This window comes from Petaurus breviceps, unplaced genomic scaffold (assembly GCF_028583685.1).
Source record: "Petaurus breviceps papuanus isolate PSGF00001 unplaced genomic scaffold, PetGlider_PUasm1.0 118, whole genome shotgun sequence".
Taxonomy (NCBI): domain Eukaryota; kingdom Metazoa; phylum Chordata; class Mammalia; order Diprotodontia; family Petauridae; genus Petaurus; species Petaurus breviceps.
In genome coordinates, this window is record NW_027185616.1 from 10652254 (window position 1) to 10666855 (window position 14602).

The following is a 14602-nucleotide window of genomic DNA, read 5'->3' on the forward strand; positions in this document are numbered from 1 at the left end:
GAGGGCTTTGCTAATGTGTTCAGGGGTTCTAGGACTGTTCTACAGACAGAGGATAAATTCATGAAGGGACTGGCAATGTATCTTATGGCCTTGCTAAGCCTTGTCTCCCCAGGAACTAAGATTGCTGAGAACTTGCCTCGTGTCAAGATGAAGAAAAGACCTCCATTTGGGTATTAAGTGCTGTGTTTAAACTTGATGTAACTCTGGGGTAGATTCAATTGTGATCCAGGGGTGGGGAACTTTTGACCTTATGTTTGGAAACTAATCTCCATTTGAGAAGAGGGGCTTTGTGGTGGACTTAATTAAGGTATAGCCTAGGGGTGGAGAAATATTTAGAACAGGGACTTTGTAATTGATTGAATGATTGGAAGGTCCTGGGGTGGGGTAGTACTTGGAGATTATTTAATCACACTTAGTAAATGCTGTATTTTGAATGATGTCATGTTTTGATCTTCTCTGTTCTTGGTTTGTCACTGAATAAAATGGAGAGCACCTATGCTGGTATTTTGAACCTGGGAAGTTGCCTTTCTTTTGGCATTACATTACAGTACCTTTATTTGTATAACTCTGTCCTAGGTCAGTTGGACCATTTCATCTTGATCCGGTTCCTTATTTTTGTAGTCTTCCAAACTTGTTTTTGGTCTAGTGTTTTTCAAATGTTTCTTATCCTAAATATATTCAAAGGAATCTTAAAAGTGGGCCTGACTTAAAGCTGCAGTCTAATGTAGGATGCCTCCTGAGTGAATTTTAATTTAACTTTCTTCTACAATTTCAGGTTTGTGAATTACAGATCACTTTCTCCTATTCTCTAATCTCTTCCCCCAGGTGTGCTCTCAAATGATCTTTGCAGTTGATGAAAAGTGGACCTTTGGTCTATAACAGCCTTGATGATGGGATTGTCTTAAACTCTAGCTGGGCACTTTGTTCAGATGGTTTTATTTGCTTTTTTTGCTTAGACCTGTGAGAAATTACAGGTCTAAGCAAAAAAAAGCACAGAACTCTCAGTAAGGAAACTCCTTCCATCAATGCATACAGAAGCCTTTTAAATGTTTAAAATTAAACAAATATTTCAAAACCTCTAAGACTTGGTGCATTTACACACATATCAAAGGATGAAAGCTTTGCTGCAGGGTTAGCTGACCCTATCATAGCAAAATTCTAAATTTAGTTTTTCTAGCTCTCGGCTTTATTCTCAAGATCTGGCTTGCTCTCTCTGATCCTTTGTACTCTCTGTAAGTCTCTGTTTCAAGCATCAGAATACCCACTGAAGGTTTAATTAACAGCCCTTTAAGGGTAAGAATGCTAGCTCTCTGGGAGGACATGGAATCTGTACTCACCAAATAACACATACTATCCAAGGCTCAAGATAACTTAATAACTTCCAATTTGGTACTTTACATTTCATATAGTTTTAGACATTGCTTTGGGTTAGATCCATGAAGGAAAACACCAAATAGGAAGCTGACAAGCATGCTGGTACCAGAGTTGTAACCAGGGTGAAATGACCGGAACTTTATTTCAGGGTAGCAGATTTTAGAGGCCACTCTAAATGTAGTCCCTTAGCACTGTAGGAACTACTGAGCATGGCACCTAGCTACAAAGAACACTTAGTTAAAACAGGATGCTTAAGGATGACTTCTGGAGTGGGCTCTTCCCCTGCCCTGCCCAATTTTCTTCTTATCTTACATTTGGGGATCTCTGTCTCTCTATTGCAGTGTGGCTTCTGTCCTTCCTTCATGCCCCCACGAAGGCATCTTTGTGCTGTTTTCTCTAAGCACAAAATTTCTTGTGTCATGGTAACTGGCATCTGGAAGCAGAGACCAAATTTTGGTTCTGGTTAAGCCTGTGTGACTTTGGGCAAATCATTTAAACTTTCTTGGTCTTGGTTTCCTCATCAATAAAATTATGGAGTTGGACAGTATGTCTCTTAGATTCCTTTCACCTTTAACGCCTATGGTACTAAGATGAAAGATTTGACCTTTTTTTTCTCCTTAAATTTTTAAAATCCTGAACTTAAACACCTAAAAAAGAAATTATTTTCATATACACAACAGAAAACAAAGGAGGACTTTAAATAAAACCATGAGTTTCCATTTCAAACCACTAGCTTTTCTGGGAAAAAAAGTATATAACAAATTTCAAAATTGTTGTTTGTCTACTTTGTGCTTATCTGTTTGTCTTTCTGAACTGCCTTTGGTCCTCTTTTGTGCGTTTCAATGGCCATCTTTTTTTTTTTTTTAGCTTTACAATTGCTCTACCTTTCCCCTGAAAACTGTTTCAATGAGAAACTAAAAGGGGGGAGAGAAACAAGCATAGTCAAGCAAAACAAATTCACACATTGGCCATCTCCAAAAGTGTATGTCTCTTGCTACAATTTGAGTTCATCATCTCTCAGGTAACATGTCTCATCATATTTCTTTTGGAGACAGTGATCGCAAAGATCAATTTTCAAGTCTTTCGAAGTTATTTTTGTTTAAAAAATTGTTGTCTTCATACGCTCATTTCACTACGCACATAATTCATACTACCCAGGATTCTCTGAAATGATCTTTTTTTTTAATCAACATATAGAACAATAATCTTTCATTATATTCATATGCTGCAGTTTGTTTAGTCAATCTTGAATTGATGGAAACCCCCTTAGATTCTATTTCCTTATTTTTCCCTTTTAAATCCTCTACCATAAGGATCTAGAAGTTTGTTTTGCTTTTGACACCTCTTTTCTTTAACCCTACCTTTCCTATCCCGGTTTGTTTCCCTGTTGAATTAGATGTATTTCTATACAAACCTGTATGTATATTTGGCCCTATCTTTGTTTCAGATGAGAATGGGGTTCATCTGATGCCTGCTCTCCCAACTCTTCCTCCATATTTATATACCCTCCCTCCTATACACTCCATTTCCTTACTCCTTTCTATATAAATGTATTCTTTTTATACTCTCTTTTCTTTTCCTTCTTAAAACTCCCAGAGCATAACTATTGCATTCTCAGGTATTCTTTTTTTTCTTACTTAATTCATTTAATGTCTCCTGAAGATATTCAGGTCTTGAAGAAACACTTTCCCTCCCTCTTTATTACAACATAGATACTATGTCATCATATAGTTCATTCCTATTACTCATTAAAAAACTTTCTAGGTTTCTATTCACTAATGTGTGTATTAAATTTCCTACTTAGTTCTGTTTTTCTTATCAGAAATGCTTGAAAGACCTTTTATTCCATTAAAGGTCAGTTTTTCCCCATGAAGGATTATAGTCAGCCTTCCAGGGCAAGCTGTTCTAAGCCTATATGGCTTATCTTTTGGACTATTGTATTCCTCTCATTTTAAGTAGAAGTGACCAGGTCATGTGTGATCCTGAATATAGTTTCATGTTACTTGGACTCCTTTCCTGATGCTTGTAGTATTTTGGATTTTGGTTATGACATTGGAACTTTTCCTTTTAGGAGGTGATCAGTTCATTCTTTCTATATTTACTTTGCCCTTTGGTTGTAAGAGATCTAGGCAATTATGATTACTTGAAATATAGCATTCAGGCTTTTTTTTTTTTTAAGTCACGGCTTTCTGGAAATTCAAATGATTCTTTAAATTTTTTTTTAAATTCATTTTTAACTTAAATACAAAATGAGAAAAGCAAAAAAAAGAACATTTCCATGTATATAGCAGGACATAAGAAGATTCAATATAAAAAAATAAATTTCCATTTCTCAGTAACCTATGTAATAAATCCTACACATTGTTTTCAAAGCAATCCAGCTTTTCTGTGCTTCCTTCTACTTTTTCTTTTGTTCTCTGCTGTGTGGTTTTTGTTTTATTTTTTCCCCCTCCAAATGATTCTTAAATTATATATTTCCTTGACCTATTTTCCAGATGTGGTTTTTTAAATATTGGATATCTTTTACTTTCTTATATTTCTTCAATTCTTGACTTTTTTTTTTCGTTTTTTTGTTATGACATGGAATCACTGAAGTCTATTTGTTCTTTTCTGGTTTTTAGGAATTCCATTTCTTGGGTAAGGTTTACCACTTTGTCCTCTGCACTATTCTTCTTCCAATTTTTCCTTCAGGGTTTTATTCTATTTTATTTTATTTCTAATCTTTTGCTTTATTTCTTCTAGGTAGTCATGTAGTCTTTGTGGAAAATATATCTTTCCCCTTCAGTCTCTGCAGTTGCTATGGAATTACTTTTTCTTGTAGGCTTAGTTTTGGGGTATTTCTAGATCTAAAATAATTTTTTTTCCTGGTCAGTGTTTTCTTTGACCTACACATGTTTCCTCTTTTAAGTACTGATTGGTACTTTATGGCAAGGTCAGTCTCTACCCCCTGCTGTACTTTTGGATGAGGTGGTCACTGCTTGGTCTTACCCTGGATTATCTGAGTTCTTGCTAATATTCATCTCTCTGAGTTTGGGGTTCCTGGAATTTTGAAATTCAGAACCTCGGAATTTCAGGGCTCTTTTTGGAATCTCAGGACAGAGTGCAGTGATCTTGGAGCCATGCTGCCCTGCCTCACTGGACTCTGCCATCCCTGGTCAATATGATACCCCTGGGGTCTTCTGATCTCACTAGGGCTTCTTTTAGGGGAATCCCCTAGATTTTCCTACCTACACAGAACCCCGCAGGTTACATGTATCTTGTGAGTCTTTGTTCTTGCTTGGAGGATACAAATTTGTTTGCCTGAGTTTGCACTGGCTTTACTGATAGCTCCTTTTCCTATTGCCCATGAGTTTCTCACTGACCTTTTGTGTGGTGCTGGGGTAAAAGAAATTATTTATTGTAGATTTTAGTTAGATTTCTTGATCATTATGCAATCTGGTGCAAATTTTGTGTATTTGTTGGATTAGTTACATAGGAGTTGGGCAGTCTGCAATTGTTCAGGTAGCCATTTTGGATGGAATTTGAAAGATAGAATCTTGAATCAGAAGTTCCTCATTTATGTGACAAGATATTCAGAATCCTTTTAAAAGTGTCATTGTGGAGAAGGATGGAGGCATATTGTCTGAGAACAAAGAATAAGTCTTTTTTTTCTGGATTACATTGTTATAATACAAGGCTAGCCTGCCCCAAAGCCTTCTAGCTATATAGAGAAGTTGCTTTTAAGTTCTTTTTTAGTGTGGAAGAATCCTTGCCTAGGATACAGAGTCTATTTTCGGCAAATTTTTGCTTATGGCACTGCTGGGCCAAGGAAGGTGATGGATACAGTCAGTTTATTTGAAACAAGACCTAAGGGTCATATCCAATCCATGTCCTCACACCCAACTATCCAGACAAAAAGCTGAGACTGCCTATTTCACTCACCCACACACCCCTCAGATCGCCCATTAGTGACTTCTTTTCCACTTCAAGGCTGCCCCTGATGTCCGTCTTAACCTGATTTCACCTGGATAAATAGGGGAGCGGGGAGAGAAGGAAAAGATGAGCACACAATGTCATTTTTTCTCCTCTCCTTTCCCTAATAGTCTGTAGGGATGACCCTGAATGTGAAAATGAAACTTTAAGGAACAAGGCAGAAGCTAGTTAGGGATGAAAGTTAGCCACCTGACTGTACTTAAGAATTTTGAAAGCCTCTCAGTACAAATTGGAAAGATTATGTGCATTTTGCCCTTTTAAGAGTTGTAAGGCTTAATAAGAATGACTGTGACCTGTGTGGATTTGTACTTAGCTTTTTATAACAGATGTGTTCTTGAATATTTGCATGTCAAATGCATTTTTGTAAACTGAATCTTATTTTAGACTCATTCGGGAAAATTACTTTTTTTCTTGATAAGTTTTAAAAAATGGCTTTACTATGTTTTTACTATATTTACTAATTTGTTATGTTCCTAATTTTAAATAAAATGAAATGTGTATGCATTTACATTCATTTGTACTCAAAATTAAATTTTAGATACAGTTTATACATAATACTTTAATTAATTATGCCATCAGTATCTTTTCCAAATATTTTTGTGAAGTGCAATCTAAAGAGTTCCTATGGTAAATCCTTTTGTAGAGAGAATAGGAATAGAGATAGGAACTGGATCTGCAGTTTCAATGCTATAGAGAACGAACCAGTGAAAGGGCTCCCTCTACCAATGCAAGTGGGCACTTTTTTTTTTTTTGCTTTTTGGAGGGCAGTTGGGGTTAAGTGACTTGCCCAAGGTCACATGGCTAGTAAGTGTGTCAAGTGTCTGAGGCTGGATTTGAATTCAGGTCCTCCTGACTCCAGGACCGGTGCTCTATTCACTACACCACCTAGCTGCCCCGAAGTTGGCACTTTCTTTACAACATATAGTGTAGGAAAGTTGACTAGAGCTCTAGGATTTACCCCATGTCACACAGTTAGAATTTCTTAGAGACAGGACTTAATACAGGTCTTCCTGGCTCTCAGATCAGCTCCCTCTCCATCTAATTATATTGCCTCTTCAAAATGAATAGCCCCTCCTTAAATTTTGCACTTAATTACTTGAATTTTCTACCTATCTTGTTATCTTTAAGTGAGAAATACACTCATACAATTAACTTTGTGGAAGTATCAAGGCATCATGAAAGAGAGATGGAAAGTAGTATTTACCAGGCAACTTGAACTACCATCACCATCGCCTTGACCATCATTTCCCCTCGGTCCCCAATAGAGACAGAGAAACCATTTGGTTGGATCTCATAGTATAGAAGAGGAAACCATGTTGAATAATGCTGGAAAATAGATTGGGCCTGGTTGTGTAGTTTTTTTAGATATAAATGGAAGAGTTTATATTTTATCATAGAAGCAATAGGAAGCCATTGGAGATGGTGAAGCAGGGTAGTCACATGGTCAGATCTTAACTTACAGAAAATTCTTTTTTGGGCATCATTGTGTAGGATAAACTGGAATAGTGAGAAACTTGGGGAAGGGAGACTAGGAGATTAAAAAAATAATCTAGGAAAGAACTGATAAGGGCCTGAACAAAGTTGTTAGATATGTGATTGTAGAGAAGGGACTTGATGTGAGAGATGTTGTGAGGGTAGAAAAAACAAGATTTATCAACTGGTTGGATATATGGGATGTTAGGGATCATGGGCCAGTATAGAAGACTGAGAAGAATTGGTCATACAGGTAGGGGGTGAATGGTGAGAGACCAGTGCCATGAAAACCCAGAAAGGAGAGAATATCCAGGAGGAGATGATCGATAAAATTATCAAATACAACAAATAGGTTGAGGAAAATCAAGTCTAGGAAAGGACTATTCAGTTTGTCCATTAAGAGGCCAATGGTAACTTTGGAGAGAACATTTTCAATTGAGTGATAAGGTTGAGAGTCAAATTGCAAAAATCTGAAAAGTGAGTGAGAGGAGAGGGAACTAAGGGGAATTTTTAAAAGTTTGTCAAAGGGATAAGATACAGCATGATAGCTTGAAGAGATGTTAAGCTCTAATGAGGGTTTTTTAAAGATGAGGGAGACTTGGGTATATTTGAAAGTAGTAGGGAAGAAACCGGTTGATAGGGAAAAGTTGAAGATTTGAGAGATGGAGGGAATGATTGAGGAAGCAATGTACTCCAGAAGAAGGGAGAGTATGGGCTCAAGTTCACATGGAGAGGAGTTGAACATCCCCAGCTGAGGCAGGGGGAGGAGACATGGAGTGCTTGATTAGGGAAGAGAAGATATGGAATAATTGATGTGAGGAGTGAGACAGGGAATCAATTAGGAAGGAATAGAAGGACCGACTTGCTATAGTGAGGAACCAGTTGAGGTTAGAAAATATGGATTTATATTGTGTAGGTCGGCTTGGTTTTAAGACTTCTTCCAAATTCAGCCAGTATCTTGTGAGTAGGACCAGAATAGGTGAATGATGAGACTAATCCAAGGCTGAGTTTTGGCAAGAGAAATCAAGGGGACAAGGGATGAAAGGGTAGAGGACAATGTAGAGTTTAAATGGGTAGCTGATGGATTAAGGTTGAAGGATAGTCAGAATAGGAATAATGCCCTGAGAAAGTACTGAGGGTTGGAGGAATCAGAGGTCCCTATGAGATTGAAAAATGGGGAGGGGTGAATCACAGTATGACTGCTATGGAAATGTTTTGCATAACTACATATGTATAATCCATATTGAATTGATTATCTTCTCAATGGGAGTGGGTGAGTTTTAAAAACAAATGTTAAAAATTGTTTTTACATGCAACCTGGAAATAAGATATACATGCAGGAGTATAGAAATCCATCTTGCCCTATGAAAAAGTAAGGCAGAAGAGGGAAATGGGTTGATGGGGAGATAGAAGAGAGGGCAGACTGGGAGAAGGGGTAATCAGTATGCTTGACGTCTTGGGTTGGGGAGTAGAGGAGAGATGAGGAGAAAATTTGGAACTCAAAATCTTGTGGAAATGAATGTTGAAAACTAAAAATAAATAATTTTTTTTTAAAGATCACATAAGCTTTTTGAGATACCATAACATACCATTTATGGGTATTGAACTTTTAGTTGGCTAAAACCCCAGATCTTTTTCAATAAAAATTTGTGCTGATAAGCCTGTTTTTTAACCCAGGCATAAGGATTTTTATTTATATTCATGTCATACAATAAATAATATGAAACAGTAAATAACTATGTTAAATATATAGATAAGAGACACATACAAAATTTATAGGAACCAGCTAAAGCAATCCTTGGAGAAAATTTTTTCTATCTCTGAAACTTATATTAACAAAAGAAAAAGAGTCAAGAACTCCAGGAAGAACTGGAAAAGTTTCTTGGAAATTAGATTTAGACCAACATCTTTTATAATAAGTTCAAATTCTCTCCTCTCCCCATAAAGGAGAAGGGTATTGCCCTCAGTTTCTTCATCTGTAATTTGAGAGGGTTATACTAGATGGCACCTGAGTTCTGTTTTGGATTTATGAATCTATTATTTAATTTTTCCCAGCTCCTAAACTACTGCACTGTACTATCCATTTACTATTCAAAGTTAATATAACAGACAGAAAAGTGGATGGGAGGGGGGTGGGGCGTGGGGGAAGCCCTTTACCTGACAGCCTTGCTTTAGACTATCAGATATCATGATTTTCCAACCCATTCAAGTAGAGCCCTAACTAGAAATTCTTTCATCTGGGAAAGGAGGGGTAGGAATGGGACTCAAAAGAGTTGGTAATGGTACAGAAAATGGTGCAAAAGCAGGAGGGCATTAATAGTGCAGTTGTTCCAGGAAAAGGGGTGGACCATCCTCCTGAGAAACTAAACCTGCTGTGGTAGGAAAGAGGTGAATAGGGGGAGAGGAAATTCTGGTTCCCGAGTTAGAGGAGCCAGTGATAAGACCCTAATAAAATCAATACCACCGACTTCTAGATTTGCCTCTCTATGGGAGACCTATGAGCCATCCTTCCATTTAGCTACCCTTCATCCTGGAACTCTTTCTCTCATACATTCTTTCCATCTATTAGCCCTCCAAGAGACATGGCTCCCTTCTTACAGCACTGTATCTTGAGCACATGTCCCATAACATGTGGGTCCTGAAAGGGAAGACAGAATACTCCTTGACCCCCATTGTCAATTTTAGACTTTCTCTTTGCTTCTTCACTCAATACTTTTTCTTTTTTTCAAAGTTCATACAATTAACATTTTCTACACAATTCAAATTTTAGTAGCTATAATATACTGAGCTCTACCCCAACCCAAGTCATTCTCCCTCCTTTCTCAAAGAGTTCAGCACCTGGCCTACCATCTTCCTCTCCTCTCCAACTCCTGTTTTTGAGTTAGAAAATTTTTATATCCTTCACTCCATTCCAGCCACACATAGGGATGGCCACATAGTAGATCTGCCATTACCCACAAGTATTCTACTTCCTTAATTAGAAGCCATAACATTCCTATATCTTTTGGATCTGTTTTATAATATCTTAATTTATCATAAAGTCATTAGCTTCCATTTGCTCCATTCTAGTTTTGAAGGAATTATTTTCTACAGTGACCTTTTGAACTTCCTTTTCCATTTGGCCAATTCTACTTTTTAAGGCATTCTACTTCTCATTGAGTTTTTGGACCTCTTTTGCCATTTGAGTTAGTCTATTTTTTAAGGTATTATTTTCTTCAGTATTTTTTTTGAATCTTTTTTAGTAAGGTGTTGACTCATTTTTCATGGTTTTCTTGCCTCATTCTCATTTCTCTTCCCAGTTTTTCCTCTACTTCTCTTACTTGATTTTCAAAATCCTTTTTTTGGGCTCCTCCATGACCTGCTACCAATTCATATTTTTCTTGGAGGCTTTTGATGCAGGAATTTTGACTTTGTTGTCTTCTTCTGGTTCTATATTTTAATCTTCTTTGTCATCAAAGAATGATTCTATAGTCTGTCCCACAGGGGCCACCAGTTGGAACTGAATCACTGGCAGCTATGGCGGTTTACAGACTTCTCAAACCATAAACACCAAAGACAAAGTCTTTTCCTCTGTTTGCTCTTTTCTTTTTTTAAATTTTTAATTTTTTTAAAAAATCAGTTGGGGTTAAGTAACTTGCTCAAGGTTACATGGCCAGGTTTTTTGTGTGGGTGTTAAGTACCTGAAGCCAGAACCGATCCTGGGTCCTCCCGACTCCAGGGCCGGTGCGCTTATTCACTGCGCCACCTAGCTGCCCCTGTTTGCTCATTTTCTTAGCCAATTACTAGACTTTTGAGCTCTTTGCCACGGTAGAACTCTGCTTCCAGAGTGGAGAGTGCTGTGTCCCAAATTTCTGGGGTTTGGTGTAGTTGTTGTCCGAGCTTCTTCTAGGCACCTACCTGAGAACTGTGAGGAGGACTCCCTCTACACAGCTGCCACAAGCTCTGCCATGCTAGCAGTCCTCCTCACCCTGGGACTGCCACCTCAGACTGCAACCCAGATCCCAGCAGGACAAAGCAAGAGAATCCTACCTCAACATTAGCAAAGAGATTCCTTCAATTGCCCTCTGATCAGCTGCTTTGTCCCCCACCATCTGTGAACCTGGAGTTCTGGAAGCTGCTGCTGCAGCTGCTACCACCTGTGCTGCCCCAGGGGCAGGGGGCTGGACCTGGTCCAACAGGGTTTCCCCACTGACCTTTTACTTTGTCTTTGGCATTTGTGATTTGAGGAGTCTGGAAAACACTACAGCTGCCAGTGATTCATTCCTGACTGGTGATCCGTGTGGGACTGTGACCTGCTCCCAGCCCTGTGCAATAGACCCTTCCTTTCGGCTTACCAGGCTGTCTTCAGCTGGAGAAGTATTTCATACTGTTGTTTTGTGGGCTCTGTAGCTGTAAAATCTGTTCAGACTTATTTTTTACAGGTATTTGGAGGTGACTGAGGGACGAGCTCAAGCAAGTTCCTGCTTTTACTCTGCCATCTTGGCTCCGCCTCTGCTCATGTGATGTTGCAGCATTAAGAGGCACGGATTTCAGGAATAAGGAGGTGATTGTCCCATTGTACTCTGCTCTGCTTAGATCACATCTACAGTATTATGTTCAGTTCTGGGAACCGCACTTTCAGGGAGGACATAGAAAATCTGGAGGACATCCCCAGGAGGCTAACTAGGAGGTTGTAGGACCTTGAGTTCATGACATATGAAAAGCACTTGAAGGAACTGAGGTTGTTTAGTCAATTAGTCAATTCAAAAAGCATTTATTAAGTGTTTACTACATGTCAGGTATGTGCTAAGCCTGGAGAATACATAGAAAAACAAAGACACTGTCTCTGCCTTCAAGAAGCTTGCATTCTAATTAGGGAGGCATCACACAAATAACAATACACAATATAACTGATATATACTGATATATATATACATATATATATATATTTTTTTTTTATATAAAATATCAATTGGTGCAGACCAGTCTGACCTCAATAGCATCTTCAAGCACTTCCTTGAGTTCCTCCTGAGTTATTTTAGGGGGCAGATTCTTGATGAAGAATTGCCTCTGGTCTTGGTCTTTCTTGTTTTCTTCTTCTTTTTCCAGCTTAATTTCAGAGCCACTTTGGAGCCACTGAGTTCTAGGGCCTTTTCCATGCAGATGCAAGTTCCCGAAGCCAAAATTCCTGGTGGCACCAATGCCAACGTATACAATGGTGAGGTCCTTTTTCTCAAAGAAGTCTGTGATATTGGTTTTGAGCTCAGAAGTGGTTTTGTTGAAGTTAAGGTTACCAGAGGAGAGACTGAAATTTGTAGAGGTTTCAGCCCTAGTTTCTGTCTCTCGGCTTTGGGGGCCTTCTGTTTGCCCATTTCCTTCTTCCTCTTTCCAGGTGTTTCTTTCACGAGCCCTTCCTCTTCTTCCCCCTTCTCCTCTTCCTTCTCATCTTCATCATCTTGCTCCAATTCCTGGATCTTCTCAGGTTTCCTGGCAGTGGCTCTCATGGCAGCAGCCTTCCCTTTGGCAGGTACGGTGTCCTTGGCTTCTTCTGCAGAGTCATCCTCATCTTCTTCACCCTTATCACTGTCCTCCTCCTCCCCAGAGTCTTATTTGGCAGGAGTTACTCCTATCTTTGTGCCTTTGGGAAGCTCAAATTCTTCATCCTCCTCATATTCACTGTCCTCCTTCTTGGCATTTTTTCCATTTTTTGCCTCTTTGGCTGGGGGGCACTGCTGCTTTTGCAGGAGTGGTGGTTGGCTTAGCTGGGTGGCTCCCTTCTTGCCTGGAGTGATGGCAGCTTTGGTGGGGGTGGCCACCTTTTTGCCAGGAGTCATGGCTGCTTTCTTGGCTGGTGTGGGAGCAACCACAGCTTTTTTGGTTGGTGGTACCTTCTTTGCTGGTGTGGCCACAGCCCTTTTGACCTTCTTCTGAGGAACTGCAGCCTCTTCCCCACTGCTTTCTTCTTCTTCTTCTGAAATGTCCTCATCTTCACTTGTCTTCTACTTCTTTTGGTGGAGGGGTCATTTTCTTTGGATCACCTTGATTCTTAGCAGTCTGCCCTTCTGACAGCTGAGAAGGGACCTGGGGCCTGCTGCCGCCCAGAGACCAAGGTTTGAACCTGGCTTGGCTCAGGCCATTCCTGGCCTCCCCGAGGCTGCCACCTGCAGATATGATCCCGGACCTGGCTTGGACCTGTCATTCCGGGCCAATGTGGTAAACTCTGTGCCCTCGTGTGCACTATCCAGACATGTGCACTAGTGGGGGCGGGTCAAACATGTCTTTTAGGAAGATCTCTTTGAATTCTGAGGAGAAGATGGAATGGAACTGGGAGAGACATGAGGCAGGGATATCAATGAGCAGGTTATTGCAATAGTTCAGGTGTGAGGTGATGAAGGGCCTTTATCAGGTTGGGGTCTGTGTCAGAGGAGAAGTAGAAATGAAAGGACAATGTGACATATTGGATGTGTGGGTACAACACCTTGGTTTTAAGTCTAGGTAAATGGGAGGATGGTGGTTACTTATATAAATAAAAGGGAAGTTTGAAAGAAGGGAGGGATAATAATGGGCTTTAACTATTTGAAAGGCTAGCCTATAAAGGAGGAATTAGATTTGTACTTGTTCACAGAGGGCAGTACTGGGAGAAATTGCACAGAGATAGATTTAGACAACATAAGGTAAGGATTTTCTTATAATTTATTTTCTGATAATTTGTTCAATTATTTCAATAGCATGCAACTGCTTGCGACCCTATTTGGGATTTTCCAGGTAAAGATATTGGAGTAGTTTCGTATTTCCTTCTCTAGCTCATTTTACAAATGAGGAAACTGAGGCAAACAGGGTTAAGTGACTCGCCCAGGTAAATGTGTGAGGCTGGATTTGAGCTCAGATCTTCTTGACTCCAGATCTAGTGCTCTTTCTACTAGGCCACCTACCTCTTTCTAATAATTAAAATAATAATAATAATAAAATCAGAATAGGCTATTTTAGGAAGTGGTGGGTTTTCCTTTGACTCAAGGCAAAGACTAGATGACCACTTGTTTAATATATATATTAAAAACCACATATTACAAGCCTCTAATGTGCTTACTTCCAGTCTACCATAGAACAAAAATTAATTCAAAATAAAGGCATTTAATGAAATAGTAAGAAATATCGCAATATAGAATATAGAATAGAAATATAGCAATAAACCAAAGATGCACTTTCATGAATATGTGTCATCAGTGGGAAAAGTGGGCACACCTGTTAATTCCACATGGAGGGGCACATACAGAAGGAACACACATGACCGGGCACATGAGTGGAACAGGTGCAGCAGGACTACTGATGTCTTCTGTTGTTATCACTGCACTGCTTTCACCAGAGCTGCTTTTCACTGGTTTTGTGAGGTGCGCAGGGTCTTCTAGGCAGACAGCCTGGTAGGGATGTGTGTGCATTAGGTGATGTGTGCACATGTGCACATCAGTGTGACATGTTGTCATTGCCAGGTATCGCCTCTCATTAAGTTTGCCTGGTCACTGCTTGGTTAGTCTTCTGGTCACTGCTGATTCGTGCCAGGAATGATTCTGCTCAAAATCATGTTGTGTAGCTTTGTTTTCCAGTTTCTGGCTTGAACTGAATTTTTCAGTTAAGATACTACCCCTTTCCCAAAGGAAGAAGAAAGGGCTTTGTCATCTCTTTTTTATCTTAGAGTACTGAAGTTTATGCTTCATGTCTTTTTGAAAGTCCCTATATACTTAGTATCAGACTAGAGAATGAACTTTTGGCTGTTTTCTTCCTCATGGAAAAGTCTGCCAGTTCTCAG

The 14602-nt window shown here is 39.3% G+C and overlaps 1 pseudogene; it reads right to left on the reverse strand.

Moving 5' to 3' along the window:
• Positions 1–11766: 11766 nt before the first annotated feature.
• On the reverse strand, positions 11767–14279 carry LOC138160830 (nucleolin pseudogene; annotated as a pseudogene).
• Positions 14280–14602: the final 323 nt, after the last annotated feature.